At 32.5% G+C, this 15,900-nt stretch overlaps 1 protein-coding gene across 1 annotated transcript in view; it reads right to left on the bottom strand.

Moving 5' to 3' along the window:
* The window catches only part of LOC135837545 (metabotropic glutamate receptor 6), a 105,167-nt gene extending 89,518 nt beyond the window's left edge, over nucleotides 1-15,649 (bottom strand). The window contains exons 1-5 of the mRNA XM_065352855.1: nucleotides 15,438-15,649; nucleotides 14,817-15,188; nucleotides 13,755-13,844; nucleotides 9,951-10,079; nucleotides 9,157-9,866 (exon numbers count right to left, since the gene is read on the bottom strand). The gene's annotated coding sequence lies outside the window, so the exon portion shown is untranslated. The remainder of the gene's footprint in view (nucleotides 1-9,156; nucleotides 9,867-9,950; nucleotides 10,080-13,754; nucleotides 13,845-14,816; nucleotides 15,189-15,437) is intronic.
* Nucleotides 15,650-15,900: the final 251 nt, after the last annotated feature.

Genomic DNA, 15,900 nt, shown 5'->3' with positions numbered 1-15,900 from the left:
TATTTCGATTCAGCACTGATTTTCATGTGATTTTGTTCAATAATGATTCTCTAGTCATTTTTAAAAAAAATTTTCAGTGATTTTTGTAGTAACTTCTAGAAATTTTTCACTAATTATCTGGATATTTTTTCATCAATTTTTGTTTCAGGATCTGCCTTCGATTTGTAAGGGGTCACAAATTCATCAATTCTGTCAAATTTTTCTCATTTTTTGATCCACCACCCTTTTCGTTATGATCAGAACTTCATTTCAACATTGCTTCCCTATGAAGACTGCAGTTGTCCCTTCAATTTTGAACATGAACAATCCCTTCGTACAGCATTCCTCTTCCATCATAGGTATAGAATCTTAGCAACATTCAACTTTAAAATTTTTCCCCCTAAACTTCAGCCATCCTGAAGAAAAATCAACAAAATTTTCACCACGACAGATACCTCCTCTAATGTGTACATAGCATTCGATCTCTAGCATTAGTTTCGGTTATCCTCTCTCTTCCTCTTCCTCCACAATACATGTTCATCTCGTAATACACATATTATTTATGTTGTATTATACTAAAATAATGACGTCATACGAATACAGCAAACAAATACGCAACGTGTATAATATACCATACCTATAAGTAAGTGGCAGGTAGGTAAAGAATATATAAAAAGATGCACATCCACCACAGGTCGGAAGATCGGCCAGAGAGACGGGGAGAGGAAGAAAAAAACTATATGGAATAAAATACTGTATACAGAATCGTGATAGGAAGCCAGTAGGTTAAGTTCAGCTAATATACTAATTCTATACATACCATTCCATAATAGTGGGTTAAGTTCCTGATTTATACTCGGTAGACGACTACGTAACAATGAAGATAAGTAATAAGAAGAGAGAAAAAGGTACATATACAAGAAAAGGAAGTAGAAGAAGAAGGAAAAAAAACACAGAAAATGTACATGAGCAGTGTGCAGTGTGCACTGTGTGCAGCGCACCGAGATATCGATGGAAAAAAGACGGCCATACATAAAGCAGAAATAATCGATAGATTACACACGATCTTCTCTCTTATAAAAAGGGGAATATTGCATTAGTACTCTATTATTTTATATATGTAAGTGAACCTCTTCGTACATACAGAGACCGGTTCGCTCTTCTGTGCTGGCCGGATCGTATTCCAACATTGGTAAAAGGTTATCAACTGTTTTAACTCCTTTTAACTATTTATTATATATAGAACTATGTGCAGAGGTAGGTACGTACTTCGTACGCGATTAAGCACGTTTTTTTTATACAGTTTTATTTCTCTTCTCCTTCCTCATCCTCATCTTTGCTATTCTGTTGAGTCTGTCGCCTCACAGTTCGCCTTTTTTTTTCGAAAGGGTTATGTTATCGCTGCAGTAATTAATAAATGTGTTTTTATTTTATTACGCATGCTTAATAAAAAGAACGCGCCTGCGCCTATCTAACCAGCTTCCAGGTTAATTAACCGTTAAGTTTAATCGCCAAGTGTCGACTTAATCACGAATCAATCACCATAGTTATATTATACGACCTAAGCGTGATTATAAGTACTATAAGTAGGTATATTATGTCGATATAAAATACAAATTTTTCACACCGGGAGCCATTTTATGCCTTCTGTACGGATCGTTGGAGGGGAAGGGGGTAACAATGGGAAAAAATGCAAGAAATATTGAAAAAAGAAAATAGTCGTATTTTGATACAAATGATATTGAGTAGTGAGTACATTTACATTAAAGTGGGTTGAGCAATTATTTTAGGCAAACTGAAGGAGGATTAGAAAAAAAGGTTGTGGCACAATGTCAAAGCATAAGAGAAAATTTTTGGACTCGAATTAGAAAAAATTTGAACAATTTCCAATATTCATTAGATTTTACATCTAGAACATTTTGAAAAATTTGAAGCCCAATCTCAAGAACTTGGAAAAAGTTGGATAAAAACGTTGAAATGAGGTTTCGATCATAATGGCAATATTTGATAAATTACCACTAATATTTTACGAAAAAAAAAATCATGAAAAAAGCTCAACTTGGGCAAAAACTGAAATATTCTCATTTTGTGATGTCAGAATTAAAAAAAAACCTCTCTTTCAACATTTATAAAAATCTGCCTTGGCCCCCAATACCAAACAAAGTTGATCTCTTCTTGCATGCAGACGCTTTACCCCTCCCCCCTCCCTTACCAAAATATTTCATTTTACAAATTTTTACTTCTGATAAGGTTTTTACTTGAAATGAGTGCTTTATACAAGGAGACCATGTTTTTTTGGGGCAAAGGAGGTTTATTCTTGAAGAGTAAATTATTTGAAAAGATTCTGACAGTAGGAATGAAAAATTTTCAACATATTTTCAGACTTCACTTTCGGCTTATATTTTTCCATTTTTTCAACTTTTTTTGCAGATGGGATGAAGCTAGGTTTGTCCGCATACAAGAAGATCAACATAACGTTGTAAGACTGAGGACGATTTTTTTAAAAAAGGGGATTATTTGCAAAATTTCTGCCACAGAAAGAAGAAATATTCAGAAATAATTCATGGAAAATCAGAATCAGAAACGTCACTTGAAATGTCAACGACGTCAATGTATGACATAATCAGAAGAACTTGGTATAAAAATACGAATCCGTGGTTAGTTAACTCAAAATGATCATTTTTTGGGCTCCAGGGGTTCTCGCAAAGTTGCGAATAATAAAAAGATAATTTTACGAACCACTGAGTATTGTTTTCAAAAACTTTTTTCACTTTTCGAAACAACGTTAAAATCACATTTTCACGATTTCAACGAAGTAAAATCTCAGAATTTTACCCAAAATAGCTCAATTTTGAAAGTTACAGGAAAAATCAAATTAAAAATTATCGAGCACCTTGATATAGTGTGTTTCAAATGTGAATTTATCAATTTGTTTGAAAAAATATGCATAAACGCCTTTTTTAGGGGTGCTCAAAGTGGGGGACTCTAAAAAAGGGTTCAAAATTACGAATATGTAGGGAGCTTAATTAAACTTTTTCATCTCAATTATTGAATATATACCTGAAAACGTTACGTTTGGCGCAAATCGCAGGTTTCTAGTTTTCCAGGGGTTTCCAAAATATCGAAATTACGAAAAATTGGAAAATTGGATTTTTGAGTACCAGCGTAAAATTTTGTTGACTTCAAAATTTGGTAGGATGATGGAGGACTTACGGATACTAATAATTGCAAAAAGCTTTTTAGTGGGGTTCAAAGGGGTAGGTTTAAAATGGTGGTTCCAAAATTGTCAAAAAATCAAAACCCCTCCAATTTCTGCCCCCGAGGGTCGAAAATGTAAAAATCATCTCGCATAATGTTTATCATGTTCAAACAGATGTATTACGCTGAAAAAGTTTTTGAAAACAAAACTCAGTGGCTCGTAAAATTATTTTTTTATTCGCAACTTTGGGAACCCCTGGAGCCCAAAAAATGGTAATTTTGGGTCAACTTGATATGAGGAAATATGCCCTGATCGCCTTAGCGATGATTAAATTAATCCCTTCGTACGTTTACTCGTAATATTCGTTAGCTTAGGTATATGAGATTTACGTATACTGGAAGTATGGCAACGTGAGAACTACGCATATAGGGGAAATGATTTATTTGTCCGGTGGCTCGTAGATCGAGGGAAAACTCGAGGGTACGAGCATCCGATTTCCAGCCACGAACCTCACTTGGAATAAGCTACTCGCAATGGCTGGTTCTTGGTCACAAATAGACGTATAGGCAATGAAGGCCTTAAAACCTTCATTCCTCTTAACTGTTTTCGCCCACTATCACTGTGGATAATTTGTTTAATAATGTGAATTAATTAAATACGTTCATTTAAATTGACCATTTTACGGATATTTCTCCGATCCGGTACCTATCGGGAAATATGAAACAAAATAACCCAATTCTGTCGCCGATCTTAGTATGAGTGGATCACAGGAGAGGCAGAAAATAAGCACAGTGTCGTAAGTTGTGAAATAGACTTATTAGTTAAATAATAATATTATGAGGGACGTAACACACCTAGTCTAATTAAATAATACATAATTGCATCGCCAAGTAGTGTTAATTAAGCTTAAACTTAATTATATTACGAGTCACTATTTTATGCGAGATGTCAAGTAGATGTTTAGTCCACTATCGAACATGAAATAATGCTGATTATGTTACATTTTCCTAAATCCTAACGTGTATTTTGTTGTGCTAAAATATTAATTAATTGCTTTTAAGAATATTTCTGCGATCTTGAGTACTTTCTTAGTATTTTAGTATGATTTTTGTGTATATGGTGGATTGGTTTTACATAAGGTCTTTTCTCTCAGAGCTATCCAGGAACGAGTAATTATTCACTCTCTAGGGAATAATTCTTGACTTCACCCTTTAACCAATTCAAATGATTCTAAATCCCTAAGTCAGTAATTCCTATTCTCACTATATCAAACTAACCACGGATTCGTATTTGGGACATTTATTACAACATTTTAAGAGTGGTCGAGTCGATAACTGTCCGCGCCCAAAAAAATGGCCTTATCGACACTCTCATTTTCCATCGAAATAATGCGCTAATTGAGAATTTCTGATGATTGAGGAAGGGGGAGGGGGTCATTTCAAGTCCTATAGTGATATAAGGTATCCTAGACTTCAATTGAATAACAATTTGTAAGCCTCAAGGGCTCAAGATGAATCGCGAATTATCTTGAAAATGGCAGTTTTCGCATAGGTAAGTATTTTAAAAAATCAAAAATATTTTTAAAAATTTTAAAAATTTGAATTCCGATTGCAAAATGCTGGGTGAAGTCTGAGACCCCAAATTTTTTCCACAGTCTTTTGAGGTTCCCTCATAACTGGAATGGGAACGTCTGAAGAAAGTGATTTTAAGAACAAAGAACGTAAGGGCTGATTTTTTTAAAGAACATTTTCACTCAATAAAAATTACTCCTCCGCTAGTGCATGATTCGTATCAAGTTATACCTTACCTCACCTCGATTCAAGAGTTTTAAATTTTATACCCAGAAATGTTTGATTTTTAAATCAATACGTTTCTCTATGTTCAGTGCAACTTATTGCATTTTTGCACACGAATAATCGTTTCAATTTTAATTCTAATCACTTTTCTTCCTTCTACGTACATACCTCTGATACGAAATAAAACAACATGGTAAAAAAAGCACCGCTTAAAAAAAATTCAAATAGCTACCTACCATTTTAAAATCAGTTCGGTAAATTTTCGTCAATCTTTCTCCAAATTCACTTCCCGTCTAATTAAAATGAAAATAATTGGCCAAAAGTACCTACTCGAGCACTATTCGCCAGAAAGAAGCGAAGAAAAGTACTAAATTAGGAAAAAACGAATAAATTGACCACAGCAGCTTCTTATACTCAGCATGCAGCATTGCAGCATATTACAATTTAAACCAGTATAAGCACACGTTTACCTCTGTTGACTTTATATGTGATTTTTTTAATTTTTAAAATTAATCCGCAGATTTGACCACCTTTACCTACCTATAGAGCTTGTACAAATGCATGTACATACGAGTATCCTATACTATGATAACAAAAAACACATTGTACAAATTCATCAGCACGTATAAAACACGGTTGTAAATTTTGCTTTCATTTTCGACGGTCGGTCTGTTCGCTCAGAAGAAAAAGCGAACTCTGTCTCTATCTTTTTCTCTCTCCTAGCTGGGTATCGAAATATTATTAATTTGGCCACTGACCAGACTACTCGAGAGCAGCCGGTAGGTGAGTAAATTTAAGTGGCGAATTGTTCTAAGCAGTAAGCACCTATTTCAATTTACACGCTCATGACTATTAATACCCGTATTATACCTACCTAACTAACACTAGTGTAATATTCTAATTTGCATCGACCAGGGTCTGGTTAGGTACTGGTCTTCGTATTAATTTCACATCGTGTAGCCGAGCACCATCTGCATTTTTTGATGGGTTTGGATGCGATGATGATGATGATGAAGAGGTTACATAACGTTGCAGGTCGCACGTCGTACCTATCAGTGTTGGAGTTGGATACTTGGAAATTATTGCTGTAGGACTTTGGGTGATTCTTTGAATGATATTGCACCCGTGTTCTGGGAAAATTATCAGTATGGGAGATTATGGGTTTTCACAAATTCGTATAGAGTGATGAATTGCGATCTTGCAGTGGATTGTGTAGCGAAAAGTGTTTACAAATTTTCCCATGGTCATGTTGCCAACCTCTCAGCTTTCAAGTTGAGTCATTTTTCGTCCCAAAGCTACAAATTCATTTTCACTGCCATTCTAAGAAGGTTTACCAACATTTAAATATGACTTTTAAAGAACTGATCGATTTAATATCAAGATGGCCTGGTGATGTTTGTAAATCTGTTTGATAGATTTTCTCACAACGTTGAGGAAGTCTGGTTTTTGGCTTTGTTTTTTTTGAATTTTGGAAACATTTCTCCATTTTGAGGACTTTGATATTTGAAAGAATGAAATTCATATACCGAGTGTCCCGGCTCTGGTATCAAATATTTTGCCTGGTAATGTAAGTTAGATTGCCAACCCTTCTAACTCCTGGAGGCATAACTCATAGTGTCAAAAACAGGCCATTTTCTTCAAATCAGACGAACCATTGTGAGATTATAATATACAAGTTATTAGTCACAAAATTTGTAAAGACGGTCAAATTTTATTAACTCGATGAATTTTTAGCTAAAAAATATTAGATTCAGGCGAATTTTCACCAATTTAAAGTACATATTTCGAGGCACATAAACCTCTACGTCGTCTGACCCTCAGTGAAATCCTACGAGACCAAAGATATCCCATGATGCTCACTTCACACGAATTTCCAAGTTTTAGGTACAGTACGTTCGACAAGATCGAAATTTAAATGCTATTTTTCCATATCATGACCTGAATTTTGAAGGAACCGCTACTTATGTGATAATTGATAGCTTACAAAGGAAAATTTTCAAAACACGACAAAATTGGAATAAAACAGAGTCAGATAGGTATCACCAGTGTTTTCAAAAGCAAAAAAAATCGTTTTGGAATTTTTAGAATTTCGGTAATTTAAATTGATCGCTTTTGTAATTTGTTTCTTAAAATTTAATACGTCTTATTTTCACCTTCAAATTCCAAAATGAAACAAGAAATTTCCAGAATTCTTGTGGTTTTCTTCTTTACATCAAGTTCTATATTTCATCCAAAATGAAAATGTTTTCAAAAGGTGATAAGTAGGTATAGTCATAAATTTAGAAAAATCACTTTTATGTAGGCTAATTTATATCGTTTTTATTGATTTTATGTACTTGAATTTGAAAGAAGTTTATTACGGTTTTTATGCAATTTTTGCCAACTTTTGTCAATTTTCGCTGAAATTTCATTACTTTTTGCAAGTTTTCGGTGGTTGAAAACATTTTTTCTTAGTTCTTCGTCATTTTGTCATGTCATGTTTTGTACACATTTTCTTGAAAATTTTGTCAAATTTTACCGAAATATCATCAATTTTTGACAATTTATTATGTTTTAAGCAACTTTTGGTATATTTTTTCTATTTTTTCTAAAATATCACTACTTCTTAGTAATTCTTAGTAACTTTATTTCTTCTTCAAGAATTTTATGCTATTTTATCATGTTTTTAAAACTTTTTTTTTGCAATTTTTGACAAATTATGCAAAAATTTCATCCCTTTTTGATACTTTACGGTGATTTTAATGGGGTTTTAAAAATTTTCACATAATTTCAACACATTTTCGTGCAATTTTCGCACAATTATGTCTTAATGCTCTTTCATGAAATTTTCAACAAATAAGTAAGTAATAAAATAATTTCATCAACTTTTGGTGTTTCAGAGTAATTTGAATGCTTCAACTAGTATTTAAAAGAGATTTCAACGATGATGTTTTATGCAACTTTTTCTAAAATAATGTTAAATTTTAATGATTTTTTTTTAAATCACTTCTTTGGTGATTAAAATTTAGTCGATCGTCAAACAGTTTCAACAATTTTAGTTTTTACTATTTTTTTTTAATTTAAAAATTCTTAAATAAACCATCGAGACATTTTACAACTTTTAGCTCCAAATTATCTGTCAATGTTTGAAAAAACAAAACAAAAAGGAAATGAGATGCTGCGTTTGAATTTTCTCTTTGTAGGTCCTACAATTTTTGCATGAAAATTTTAGAAGTCTAGATGGATTACTCTGGAGCGTTAAAGGGTGAAAAATCGTGAATAAGAAAATCCACCATTCCAGCCAATTATACAAAGGAACTTTAAATCATCTGATTCAAAAGCAAAAGGAAACTCCCACAAATGAAAATAAAAAAAAATCAAAAAATTTCAAAAATTTAAGGAAGCCAATAAACTCCTTTTTGTAGGCTCCAGAATGACTGGAAACGATGAAGTTCAGTTTTGGAAAGCGATAAAATGACATTTAAAAAATAATTCGCTAAGGTAAAGTACTCGTTTCCCAAAATTCCACTTTTCTACTTAAAAATAGTAAGGCTATAGCGAAAGAGAATGCAGGGGGGGAATTGTTGGTGGCTCCAGAAAATGGTTGGTTTCAGATGAAGAATCAAAAATAAAAATCAAGCATTCACTTCAAGCAACTGAAATGTCTATTTTGGAAAAATTCAACTTTGAGACTCACAAGAAATATTTCTAACAATTTCACAAAGTGAAACCCCGAATTGTATGGCCGATAGAATTAAATTGGTCTTAGAAATGCATGCTCACTTTCTACCCCTACCCCACCAATCACCATTCTCAATTCATCCTCTTTATAAAATGGGCATTCGATTTGAGAATTTAAAGCTTATAAAAGAGCTGAAAATGAGGAGAGAGGGATATGTAATCAAATTACGTAGAAGTGAGAAAAAAAATTCGAAAAAAATCTTCCTGATTTAGGGCTGAGAACTGGAGAAACATGCAGAATTTTCAAATAATTGGGTAGATTTCCTCGAAATTTCGAGACGATTTTCTGTATTTGGGCAATTTTACAATCCAAAGGTTACAGATAAACTTTGATTTTTTGATTCGAAAAAAATCAATTCATGCAAGGTAACACAGCCTGATAAAATCTCCCCCCCCCGCCTAAAACAAACATGCAATTTCCACCATTACCTTACAAAAATTAAAATAATAATCAAAACTCACCAAAAACAGTATCTTCGGGAGTACAATCGACCTCTCTGATCGCAACAGGTGCACTGGTAAAATTGTCCACTTCGACGGCAAGGGAAAAACTTATCAAAAATTCGAGTCACAACACCACCGAAAAAAAATCCACGAAAATTCCACGATCAAAATCCTCGACACACTCAAATACCCGAACCGATCGACGATAAGAAAAATTCAAAAAATCTGATAAAATTTACGTAAATTACGAATAAGCCGGGTCCACATCGGTAAGAACGTAAGAAACTCCACACCGTACACACCGATCGCACTTGTAGCACTGACGTTAGTTAGAAGAACATCGTCGCGAAGATCGAGTCTATGGCTTGGCAGTTGGCAGTGGAAACGCGCGAGCAGGGTTTAATCACGGCGATGAGTGTGACTGACCATAACAACATAACACGGGCTCGATCTCGATCGCTCGATCATAAAAATGCAGTATACGATACGGTATTACGACTACAGGAGAGCGCGTATTCTGGCGACGAGATCGTCAAGTAAAAACGATATATTCGAATCGAGTATCATCATCGTCCGTTCCGTTCCGTCCGCGTCCGGATATGTGTCATGGTCAACGCAGACCATATTACAATGTCTGATACACTATTACATTATAGTAAAAAATATTTTTATTATAAATTATTACACGCCACCTTGGTCACCGGTCCAATTCTATAGCATAGAACTACCTATAGACATAGAGAAAACAACGAGAAAGAAAAATGAAAAAAAAAGTGAAATTATAATAAATTTCACCTCTAAACTATACTCACATGCCGAGCTACGGTGAAGTATTATGATCGAGCACGTGCGTAGGGCATAATTACGTATTCTACGTATAGCTGGCAGGCTTGGAAATTTCTGGCAACTGACCGAGTGGTGAAATAGGAATGTAGCTGGACCTGGAAACATAGAAAAATAATTTGAAAATAAAAACGAGTAAATTGAAAAAAGAAGAAAATCACCTGTCAAATATAAATGTCAATAATAATAAGCCTTTATTTATGAAAAATGCACGTACATGAGGTAAAAATAGTACATACAAAAAACATGGCCCTAAAAAAGAGCATAGGGCTCCCCCAACCGAATCCATTCCCGCCTATCTAGGGCTATTCTCTGGAAGTGCTTGTGTGTCAGAAGACGATCAAGATCATCCCTTCATCTAGTCCGCTGCCTACCCTTCTTCCGAATCCCAAGTGGTTGCCAAAAGGTTGTCCGATATGCCCAACGATTTGTATTTGCTCGAGAGATATGACCTGCCCAACCCCATTTTTTTAGTTTAATTTCTCTTGACAGGTTTTTATTAAGTATTAAAACTTTTGATTAAATATTTTACAATTTTTACAAATTAAAAAAAAATATATATTTTCCAAAATAACTAGCAAGAGAAGTTCACTTTGAGGTCCTGAATAGCAAATGGAGAAAGGGACTGAATGAGTTAATTTTCTTTGCTGTAGGAAGAGTGAAAATCGAAATCTCAGAAAAAATTAAACTCTGAGATGGAAACTAAAAAAAAAAAAAAACTAATAACGAAATTGAAAATTCCAAAGAATGAATCAATTATCAAAAACATGAAAGGAAATTGAAAACTTTGATCAAATACTCAAAAACTTGAAATGTAATTAAATTGAAAACTGAACAATAAATTGAAAATTCTAAAAATAAAGATGCAAATTCTAAAAATTTCTTAGAAAACCGAAAATCTAATTGAAAAGCGACAGAAATAACTGAAAACTCTGAAAACGAAATTAAATATGAAATTGAACACAATTAGATCAAAAACGTAAAATCGAATCAAAAAATGAAAAAAAAAATTAAAATAAAAAAAAATTCAAACTAGAACTATAAAATTGAAAATTTTGGAGAAAAAAAATCAAAAACTGGAGATTAAATCAGAAATTCTGAAAATTGAATCAAAAACCAAGAATGAAATAAAGAATCCAAATTTAAATTTGAAAACAAAATCAAAAATCGTAAATGAAATTGAAAATTCTGAAATTGAAAACAACTCTAATCAAATTTTTAAAATGCAAGTAAAGGAAAAACTGAAGACCTGGAAGTAAAATCAAAACCTTGAATTAGTTGAATTGAAACGAAACCGTAAATTATGAGAATACGAGTAGAATTCGAGACTGAAAAATAAAATAAAAATAACGTTGAAAATTCTGGAGAAAAAATCAAATACTGAAAATAAAACTGAAAAGTCCAAAGGTAAAATTGAAAACTGAAAATTACATCAAAACTGAAAATCAAATCGAAAATAAAAATTGGTAAAACTGATCTTAGTAAAATCAATAATTGAAAACTAAAAATGAAATTGAAAATTGAAAGTGAAATTACAAATTTTGAGAGAGAAAAAAAAATCAGAAACTGGAGATTAAATTGCAAACTATAAAAATCAAATTTATAGTACCTATTCCGAAAATGAAAAAAAAACTTGAAATTTTAATTGAATAGTAAATATGAAATGAAGATAACAAAATTAAAAAAATTTAAAATAAAATGAAATCAAAACCGTAAATGAAATTGAAAATCCTGAGAATTAAACAAATGAAAGTAGGGACACCCTCAGAAAAAGTGAAAAAATTAAAAATGAAACCGGAAACTCTGAAAATGAAACAGAAAACTCGAAACGAAATTGAAAGCTGTGGAAATAAAATTATAGCAAAAACTGACGATTAAATCGAAAAATGAAATTGGGTAAACCTGAAAATTAAAAGCAAAATCAAAAATTGAAAAAGAAATTGAAAATTGAACATTAAACTAAAAATATATTGAAAGTGAAATTGAAAATTATGGTAAAAAAAAACTGGAAATAAAACTAAAAATTTTGAAAATAAAATCAAAAAATAAAATTAAAATCGAAAACGGAAAATAAAATCAAAAACTGAAAGTAAAACTGAAATATGAAAAAAACTTACAAAACCCTAGAACAAAACTGAAAATGAAATGAAAAATTCTAGAAATTAGATCGAAAATAAAACAAAAATTTAATAATTCGAGTAATTAAATAAAATGAAAACTTTGAAAGTAAACTCAAAAATGAAGATAGAACCAAAAATTCTGAACATAAAATTAAAAAATTGGAAATAAAATTGAAAATTCTGAAAAAAAATCAAAAATTAGAAACTCAGAAAATAAAACCAAACACAAAAAGTAGAATGAAGAACTTGAAATGAAGCAAAAAATTGAAATTTACAACTAGAAATAAAATTACGAATTGAAATAGAAATCAAGAACTGAAAATGAAATTAAAACTTTGAATTTGGAAAAAAATACAAAATTACTTGTAAAAATCAAAAACTCAGAAAAATGAGAACAAGAACTAAAGATAAAATTGAAATTTAAAATTCGAAATGTAAACTCAAGAACTGAAAATGAAATGAAAAACTTCAAGTAATTGAAATTGAAACTCGAAAATGAAAACAAAACTCTGAAATCAAATCAAAAACTTCAAAAATAAAATTGAAAACCGAAAATGAAATCAAGAAATCTGAAAATGACGTGAAAAAGTGGAAACAACTCTGAAATTTAAAATTTTCAATAAAAAAAAATCAAAGTCGAAATTTAAAACTTGGAATGAAATTGAGGATTCAAAATTAAATTAAAAATTGAAAATAAATTCATAAACTAGGAACAGAATAAAAAACCAAAAATGAAATTAAAAATCCTGAAAATTAAGTACCTACTTAGATTAAGAACAAAAATCAAAATCGAAAAATGGATTTGGATTAAGCTTGAAAACTCTGAAAATAAAATCAAAAACCAAGAACATAACTGAAGACCCCACGGAAAGAACCAGGTAAGTCACTTTTTTTCAAAAATGAGTTCAGGGTCGAATTAAATTCACACTGAGGAGTAAAAAATATATAGTCCATTTAGATTTTGAAAAAAATTGATTTTTTATGGTAAAATTACCTTTAAAAAAAAAAGAGGAGGGGAGAGAAATGAACCTAGACCAAATCTGAGGCGAAAGGAAGAAAATTTCAACACCATTAAATATTTTTCAACTGAAAATTCCGAAAATGATTTTTTTTGGGGGGGGGGGGATTGAATAAACAGAAATTGACATACGTCAAGTCGAAAAATGAAATCAGGCAAAACTGAAACCCAGAAAGTAAAATCAGAAACAGAAAGATAAATTGAAAATCCTGAAAATGATCATTGATCACATGATCACAAATTAAAAATTAAAAGTAAAATTTTAAATTCTGCAAAAAAAATCAAAAACTGAAAATGAAATTAGAAAAATTAAAAATACGAAACTCAAAAAATATAATCAATTGGAAGCAGGAGATGAAATTGAAATTTCTAAGAATCAAATAAAAAAATTAAAAACAAAAATAAAACCCACGAAACAAATAAAAAAATTAAAAACAAAAATAAAACCCACGAAACAAATTAAAACTTTCGAAAATTACTGATCAAAGATCAGGGAATGAAATTAAAGGGAACTGAAAACAGAACCAAAAACTCTGAAAACAATAAAATCAAAAATCAAAAATTTTGAAAATAAAATCAAAATCGAAGAATAAAATTGAAAACTGAAACACGATACCCAAAAGTTCGAAACTTACGACTTTCAACTCTTCATTTTGACTCAATTTCAACGTTCTTATACTTTTCGTACTCTTGATAAGTTTTGATCATCGGTTGTTTGGGCAGTTCTGCAAAAAAAAACAAACAAATCTTAAAATATATGCTCGGCACGTGCGCTTGTTACATTAACGAGTTGGGGTCAATAGACGACCGAGTCTGGCCAATAAACGCGTCGATCGACGACCATGCAAGTAAGTCATCGAAGAGGTTCCAAAGGCAGACGCATTGATCTACCTATAACAATAAGTTGGCTTTTTCTACGAAACATACTCGTATAATCAATCGTTCAGGGACTGATACGTTGTGAGACCAGCATTCTCAGATACACTGAAAGTACATTTTACCATTCTCAACCTACAGTCAAATGTCATCTTCGAAATAATCCAAGCTCAATTTAAGGGCCGGGCCAAGAGAAGTCTGGCTCTGGACTTCGGAGTTGAGGAAAATTATCGTGAAGAAAATGAGTTTCAATCAGAATTGGAGCCTCTATCACATGGTTCATGATTCAGAATATTGGATTCATATTATCAAATTAAATTAAATTTTCCTTCGAGGAGGGAGTTGAAAGTGGAGTAAAATTCAGAACCAGAGTTGTTAACCCCTTATCAAAATTGAAAATCAGATCAATCAAATCCACATCCAGATCCTCAAAAATACTCAACAGAGCTTCCATAACATCAAAGACAATCACCCCAGGTACACTTGGTCTCTCGATTATACAATTTTTCGAAAATATAGTCCATACATTTACATATGTAGACATACCTCCGTTTGAAGAACAAAAAAACCACATACGACACACAAGTAAAATGTAAACTAAGCGAACGTGCACCTATGGTCAGAACCGGTTGCCGCGTTAAAGATGGTGCATTTTTGTAGGTACCTATACCTCCTCTACGTATGTATATATAGGTACTATAAGTTCTATATATTTCCAGTTTGAAACATTTCTGAGAATTTGCATCGATGGCACATTGTGATAGAAAAACAATCCAACCTTTAATACACTTCATCGATTATCGAACAAGGTATAAATTTACCTCTTCTTCGTTGGGTTGTTTTCTTTTTTCTATTTTTTTTTTCTCCTATGTATTTTATATATGTACTTCGCCAGCCTTTTTGCCCGTGCAATGGTCACTCTAACTCGGATACGCGCCCCGTCCAAAACAGGAATTTCTGGATTCGACCAAGCACACAGTATCGCCAAATGAACAATGGGACTCGGTGATTTTTTTTTCTCCTCCATTCTTCGCAACATAACACACACACGACATCGACACAGGAAATACCTACTAAAGATGTTTTACCAATAAACCAGTGCCACTGTTCGCCAGCAGTTCTCACCGACATTGCAGATCTGGTCAACGGAAGGAGAGACTTTGGGTGCCATGCCACTAGCTGCAACAGCATCGCTGAAAAAACAAGTCCTCAAGGTTAATATAATTGACAGCGTGATTTTTCAGTATACAGAGTACACGTATATTAAAAGTTTTGTTTGCGCGAGTTTTTTTTCCTCTTCTCCTTTTTCAATTAAGGTGACTTTTTCACACATTAACCGAAACGTGACATTTTCCTTGATATCTGTGTCCAATGCCCATAGACGAGTATTTCTAAGATGGACATACAATTGAGTTTGTTTTTTTTCTCTCTTCAATACTTACGTAGCTATATAGTGGACTGGACAGTGGACATGTACAATTCGAGGTTAGATGAGTCTTTCTCTGTGTGTACCTAGTGTTGGCGATTTGATGAAAAAGGACGAACCTCGAGATCCGACCAAGTTCACCTTGTCCTTAACACTGCGCTGATATATCAAATGCACGTCGTATATGTGTCAATCCGGCTTCGAATAATGCCTCATATGTATCGTATCTTCACTATACGATCCAACATACTCGTACAGGTACCGGAATACCTAGAGAATGATCAAAGATAATGATATCATTAGTACCATATACGTAATTTAGGAATAACAAACTGCATAGTTGATTCATCGCCGTAAGAAAATAGCAACATGAGAGAAAAATTTCGTCATTAATTCTCAAAAAAAAATGATGCATTTGGTTGCTCCTAAAAAAAGAAGACGCGTAAGGGTGATTTAAGATAGGAAATACCTCTGGAGAG

This window comes from Planococcus citri, chromosome 2, assembly GCF_950023065.1.
Source record: "Planococcus citri chromosome 2, ihPlaCitr1.1, whole genome shotgun sequence".
Taxonomy (NCBI): Eukaryota; Metazoa; Arthropoda; class Insecta; order Hemiptera; family Pseudococcidae; genus Planococcus; species Planococcus citri.
This window is presented reverse-complemented; position numbering and strand designations above follow the sequence as displayed.